The 6064-nt window shown below is 35.9% G+C and overlaps 1 pseudogene; it reads left to right on the forward strand.

Annotated features, from left to right (window-relative positions):
• Positions 1 to 200: 200 nt before the first annotated feature.
• Positions 201 to 1458, forward strand: LOC131483628 (putative vomeronasal receptor-like protein 4; annotated as a pseudogene).
• Positions 1459 to 6064: the final 4606 nt, after the last annotated feature.

Consider the following 6064-nt stretch of genomic DNA (forward strand, 5'->3'; position numbering starts at 1 on the left):
GATTATAAATAGATACAGATACTCAATTTGATGTAGAAATAATGTTGAGACTGTATTTCTAAGATTTTATACAACATAGGTTTACTGATTAACTGGGTGAAATAAAAAAAATGGTGATGATTTTGACTATAGCATAAATAACATGGATGGTGTGAGGTCTTTTTTTCTAGATGTACAAAATTCATTTCTTCTTTTCCACTATGATGATTACACTTTCCATGCATGTTACTATTGAATTATGTCAATTTTTACAAGTTGGCATTGGAATCTTAGCCAACACCTTCCTCCTCTTCCACATCTTCACATTCCTTCTGGATCACAGACCTAAGCCCACTGATCTGATCATCTGTCACTTGGCCTTTGTCCACATAATGAAACTCTTCACTATGCTGTTTTTGTTGTCTAGAGCTGTTTGAATCACCAAACTTTCTGAATGATTTCAAATGTAAGGCTTTATTCTACATGAGCAGATTTGATGAGAGGTCTCTCCATCTGCATCACCTACCTCCTGAGCATAATCCAGGCCATTACAATCAGCCCTATCACCTCCTGGTTGGGTAGATTTAAACATAAATGCACAAATAACATCTTCCATTCCTTCATCATCTTGTGGTTTTTCGGTTTGTCTCTCAGTATTAATCCCATCTTTTTTACTGTTGCATCTTCTTTAAAATTTTTAAATATTTTTTTTTTACTTTTGAGAGAGAGAGAGAGAGAGAGAGAGAGAGAGAGAGAGAGAGAGAGAAGGAGACTGAGCACGCGTCGGAGAGGGACAGAGAGGGAGACACAGAATCCGAAACAGGCTCCAGGCTCTGAACTGTCAGCACAGAGCCCAATGCGGGACTTGAACCCATGAACTGCAAGATCATGACCTGAGCCAAAGTCAGACCCTTAACCAAATGAGCCACCCAGGTGCCCCTACTGTTGCATCTTCTAATGTGACCCAGACCAGTCTACTGAAAGTCAGTAAATACTGTTCACTTTTCCCTATAACCTCCAGCATCAAGGCACTGTTTTTCACTTTGACATTATACAGGGATGTCTACTTCATAGGAGTCATACTTCTCTCAAGTACATACATGGTGACTCACTTGTTCAGGCATCAGAGGCGGTGCCAGCACCTTCACAGCACCAGCCTCTCCTCAAGAGTCTCCCCAAAGGAAAGAGCCAACTAGACCATCCTGTTGTTGGTGAGTTTCTTTGTGATTGTGTACTGGGTGGACTTCATCATCTGTAATCCTGTTATGGGTGTGTGTCACCATCATCCTAGATTGCCAGAAGATTTGGGGCAATGTCTATGCCACTGTCAGTCCTTTGGTACTAATTAGTTCTCACAAAAGAATAAAAATATGTTGCAAAAATGTGGCAAAATTACAATCAATTTTAAACAACTTATTCATGAAATAATTATCCAAAAACTTATTTTCTCTTTAATAAATTTTTATTTTATACACTAAATTCTTTGGTATTTTGTCTATGTGTATATGTTTAGATATTGCCTAACTCATGTGTAATTGTTAAACACTCTAGCTTTTTAAATTTTCATATCACAATATCACAATATTATTAATTTCACAATGCCATTCTTTATTTACTATGCCATTTTTATATAATTATATTTAAACTCATTTTTGTGTCCTAACTATTGATGCAAAAAAGAAGGTAGAGTTAGTCCACAGTCTTGATAAAATCCAAAATGAAATGGGATATTTCCCTATTTGTTTTTATTCTGTACTTTCTTTGTCCCAAACAATAAATATGAGTAGTAATTACAGAAGTGATAGGTATATGGGGCGCCTGGGTAGCTCAGTTGGTTAGGCGTCTGACTCTTGGTTTCGGATCAGGTCATGATCTCACCGTTCATGAGTTTGAGCAACACATCGGGATCTGTGGTAATAGTGAAAAGCCTGCTTGGGATTCTCTCTCTCTCTCTCTCTCTCTCTCTCTCTCTCTCTCTCTCCTGCTCTCTCTGCTCCTCCTACGTCCTCTCTCTCTTTCTCTCAAAATAAATAAATAAATAAATAAATAAACAAACAAACTTAAAAGAAAAAGGAGTGGTAGGTATATTCTTCTTCCTACAGTTTTATAATCTGTGACAGTGGTACTCATAAATTGCCCCCAAAGTCTCATTCTCCTACATTATTACTCTTTGTTTTTCCATCTCAATTTGCATGTAAACTTAGAAACAAAGAATACTACTAATTAGAATTAAATTCCTACATAGGTACAAATAATCTAAGTAAACTCGGGAGGGGATAGAACACATGAATAGACCTGTAGCAAGTAAAGAGATTAGGGAAATATTTCACAAAGAAAAACCCAGACCCTGTGGGCTCACTGATAAAGTTATCAAACATTTAATAAGGAATATTTACCAGCCTTTTATAAACACTTCAAAAGTGGGGAAGAACTGGGAAATTTACCAATTCATTTACCAGTTTATTTTATGAGGCCAGTTATTATCCAGATAATAGAACGAGCAACACCATCACAAGTAACCTACAGACCATGTATTTCATGAACATAGGCACATCCACTTTCCAAAAATAATGTGTAAACTGAATCCACCAGTGTATAAAAATAATTACACATTATGAACAAGTAGGATTATCTTTAAAATGTAAATTTGGTTTAACATCCAAAACTCAATTAATGTAATGCATAATATTGGTAAATTATAGGACTAAAAATAATTATTTCAATAAATATAAAAAGCATTTGACAAAACAAAGACCTGATAATTTTATTTTTATTTTATTTTATTTTATTTTTCCCCAAGTTTTTATTTAAATTCCAGTTAGTTAATATACAGTGTAATATTAGTTTCAGGTATAGAATTTAGTGATTCATCACTTACATACAACACCCGAAGCTGATCATTTAAAAACCCTCAGATAACTAGCTGTATAAGGGAACTGTTTATATCTACCAAAGCACATCTAAGAATCATGTACAGCTAATGTAATATTTAATCATGAATAAACAGGTGTTTTATTTTTTATTTTTAAAGCTTATTTAAATATAGTAAATAAACAATGTTACATCAGTTTCAGGTGCGTAACATAGTGACTCAACAACTGTATATGTCATTATGCTGTGCTCGCTACAAGTATAGTTACCATCTGTGACCATGCAACACTATTAAAATACAATTGACTGTATTCCTTCTGCTGTAACTTTTATTCTCATGACATTGTGTGACCGGGAGCTTATTTCTCCCACTTCCCCTTCACCCATTTTGCTACGCCCCAACTATCTCTGTCTTGGCAACCATCACTTTTTCTCTGTATTTATATGTGTAATTCTACTTTTTGTTTGGTTATTCATTTGTTTTGCTTTTTAGATTCCACATATAAGTGAAATTATATAGTGACTTATTTCATTTAGCATAATACCCTCTGGGTCCATCCATGTTGTCACAAATGGCAAAATTTCATCCTTTATTATGACTGAGTAGTATTCCATTGTGTATCATGTGAAATGAAGATCTATATTACATTTCCCTTATCCATTCTTCTACTGATGGACATTTGGGCTGTTTCTGTTAAAAGGATTGCCCACCACAATCAAGTGGGATTTATTCCACAGATGCAAGGATGACACACAGTCACAAATCAATCAATTTGGTAGAGCACACTAAAAAAACCGAATGATAAAATCATATGCTCATTTAAATAGATGCAGGAAAATCATTTGATGAAATTCAAAATAAGTTTATAATAAATACTCTAAACAAAATAGGTTTGGAGAGGACATACCTCAACATAATAAAAGCTATATACAAAATACCCACAGTGAAAATCATCCTCAATGGGGAAAAACTGAGAACTTTCCCCTAAGGTAAGGAAGAAGACAAGGATGTCCACTCTCACTACTTTTATTCAACATAGTACTGAAGTCCTAGCCACAGCGAAAGGCACCCATATTAGAAAGGAAGAAGTCAAACTGTCACTATTTGCAGATGGGATAATATAAAACCATTAAAAATAACAAGTGCATGTATTTTATGCTACAGTTTATGACCAAGAGAAGAGTGTCCAATTACACCACTTCTATCCAAAATTATACTGAATAGAATACCATGTAACATGAAGAAACAAATGGCTTCCAGATTGGAAACCTATGCAGATGACATTATCTTTTCCATACTATTTGCAAGGTTAATCAGGAAAAACCCACTAAAACTAACAAGTTAGTTGTACAAATTGGAGTATAGAAGAGTAACATACAAAATTAGTAGAATTATTATACACTAAGAATAAAAAATCTCAAAATTATATATTTTTATTTAAATTGTAGTTAGTTAACATACACTGCAATATTGGTTTCAAGAGTAGAATTTAGTGATTCATCACTTACATACAACACTCAGTGCTCATCACAAGTGCCCTCCTTAATACCCATCACCCATCTAGCCCATCTCCCACCCACTTCTCTCCATCAACCCTCATTTTTTTCTCCATCACTAAGAGTCTCTTGTGGTCTGTATCACTCTCTCTTATTTTTCTCCTTCCCATATATTCATCTGTTTTGTTTCTTAAATGCCACATGAGTGAAATCGGATAGTGTTTGTCTGTGAGTGGCTTATTTCACTTAGCATAATACATTCTAGCCCTATCCACATCATTGCAAATGGCAAGATTTCCTTCTTTTGGTGGCCGAATAATATTCCATTTTATATGTATGCCACATCTTCTTTATTCATTCATCAGTTGATGGACATTTAGGCTCTCTCCATTGTTTGGCTTTGTTGATAATGCTGTTACAAACATCAGGGTGCATGTACCCCTTTGAATCTGTATTTTTGTATCCTTAGGGTAAATACCTAATAGTGCAATTGCTAGGTCATAGGGTAGTTCTATTTTTTTTTTTTAATTTTTTTTAACGTTTATTTATTTTTGGGACAGAGAGAGACAGAGCATGAACGGGGGAGGGGCAGAGAGAGAGGGAGACACAGAATCGGAAGCAGGGTCCAGGTTCCGAGCCATCAGCCCAGAGCCTGACGCGGGGCTCGAACTCACGGACCGTGAGATCGTGACCTGAGCTGAAGTCGGACGCTTAACCGACTGAGCCACCCAGGCGCCCCTCTATTTTGAATTTTTTGAGGAACCACCATACTGTTCCCCAGAGTGGCTTACACCAGTTTGCATTCCCACCCCAGTTTTAGAGGGCTCCCCTTTTTCTGCATCCTCACCAACACCTGTTATTTCTTGTGCTGTTAGTTTTAGCCATTCTGACAGGTGTTAGTCAGTATCTCATCATTGTATTGATTTGTATTTCCCTGATGATAAATGATGTCAAGCATCTTTTCATGTGTCTGTTAGCCATCTAGATGTCTTCTTTGGAAAAATGTCTATTCATGACTTCTGCCTATATCTTAACTGAATTATTTGTGTTTTGGGTGTTGAGTTTAATCAGTTTTTTATACATATTGGATACTAACCCTTTATCAGATATGTCACTTGCAATTATCTTCTCCTATTCTGTAGGTTGTCTTTTAGTTTTGTTGATTGTATCATTTGCTGTGCCACAGCTTTTTATTTTGATGAAGTACCAATAGTTCGTGTTTGCTTTTGTTTCCTTTGCCTTCAGCGAGATGTCTAGTAAGAACCTGCTATCACTGAGGTCAAAGAGGTTGCTACCTGTGTTCTCCTCTAGGATTTTGATGGCTTTCATCCATTTTGAATTTAGTTTTGTGTGTGGTGTAATAAATTGGCCCAGTTTCATTCTTCTGTGTGTAACTGTCCAGTTTTCCCAATACCATTTGTTGAAGAGACTGGCATTTTTCCAATGGATATTCCTTCCTGCTTTGTCACAGATGAGTTGACCATATAGTTCTAGGTCAATTTCTGGGTCCTCTATTCTGTTCCATTGATCTATGTGTCTGTTTTTGGGCCATTACCATACTGTCTTGATAACTACACCTTTGTAATATAGCTTGAAATTCGGAATTGTGATGTCTCCAGTTTCATTTTTCTTTTTCAGGATTGCTTTGGCTATTCGGGGTCTTTATGGGTCCAAAAAAAATTTAGGATTGTTTGTTCTAGCTCTGTGAGAAATTCTG

The sequence above is a fragment of the Neofelis nebulosa genome, chromosome 1 (assembly GCF_028018385.1).
Source record: "Neofelis nebulosa isolate mNeoNeb1 chromosome 1, mNeoNeb1.pri, whole genome shotgun sequence".
NCBI lineage: Eukaryota > Metazoa > Chordata > Mammalia > Carnivora > Felidae > Neofelis > Neofelis nebulosa.